Genomic DNA, 1,440 nt, shown 5'->3' on the forward strand with positions numbered 1-1,440 from the left:
ATGTCTTCCCCTCCTGTATCTCCTGAGCCCTGTACACATGTTTCTTTTTTCTTTTTTCTTTATAATTTTTTGGGATTGTCACTTGATCTTCTGTCTGCTTATCCTGGACTCTACAGTCAGCTATGGTTTATTTCCAGTCGGCCTTTCTTAATGTTTCATTGAAATTACTTTTTATTTGTTTTGGCTATTTGTTCCATCATCACAGTGCCAAAAACGTTATATGATGAGTGTAGATACATGTTTTAAATTTTTGCGTAACGCTGATTTTGTTATTTGATCCCACATTACTGTACTTATCTTTTGTAAATTGATCTTTATGTTGTAATTAAAAACAACAACAAAAAACAATTGTGTTAAAACTATTAAAGCCTAAAAAAACGCAACAAAGAATAATGAGCTGACAAATAGACTTCAGTTTAAAGTTTAATTTACACAGTTTCCTTTCTGAGAGACCAGCAAATTAAAAAGATGACCCATGAAACATAACATATTAAAAATATTCAAATATATATAATGTGTAAATGGGAAACTAAAAATGGCTTTATTGATATGGTCCAACCCACAGATTAATTTCTTAACTTTAGGTGGAAGCAGTTTGTTATTATGTGAGAAGAAAAAACAAAACAAGGTGAGACAATGTAGCTACTCCTGTTTAATGGTTTACTCGTATTTTAAGGTGGTAAGTAAGGTACTAAGTCCACACAAGTCGCCACTAGAAATAAGGTATTCACTTGCTTTAAGCATATTTTGTATTGAACCATATTTGGTCTGCGACTCAAGTCCGTCATAAGTCCACAAGATCACGGGTACATCAAGAAACAGCACGGACTAGTGACTCATTTTCTTCAGTGAGTTTTGGTTTTAAGAAAAAAACATGCATGTAAAACTCTCTTTGGGCTGTTGCATATTTTATGGAAATAATACATCTCAAAATCATCTAAAAAAAAAAGATTTTACAAATGTGTGCACTGTGTGAATTTTGAGTGCTCACAAATCCCTGCTCCACACAAACACACAGAAATGTAAACATACAGAAAGCTATTTACAAGTGCATATTTCAAAATCATAATGAACATATAAAAACACATTTTGAAGCTAAACTTCACAAATCTGCTCATTTGTGCAGTTAAAAGCTCCTTGAGCATAATACACTCGCACACACCAATCACAGTTGACAGTGTATAGGAATTTCTTTTACTTATGTATTAATCACATTATTTTATTGTATAATGCCTTGGTGCCACTGGATTTTAACATGTTTCACACTCATACTATAAGACAAATGGTGGGGGTGTAGGAAGTTGGGGGAAGCAGACAGCTCCACAGGAAGAAACTTTTGTCTCTTTGAGGACTCTGGTAGGTAGCAAGGGAGTGTGAACCTTAACCTCGTAAGACCCGAACTCTTCCACAGCATGTATTTTTAATTTCTCTTTGATATTT

Source organism: Pundamilia nyererei, unplaced genomic scaffold, assembly GCF_000239375.1.
Source record: "Pundamilia nyererei isolate P.nyererei 1_Seehausen unplaced genomic scaffold, PunNye1.0 scaffold00031, whole genome shotgun sequence".
NCBI classification, from domain to species: domain Eukaryota; kingdom Metazoa; phylum Chordata; class Actinopteri; order Cichliformes; family Cichlidae; genus Pundamilia; species Pundamilia nyererei.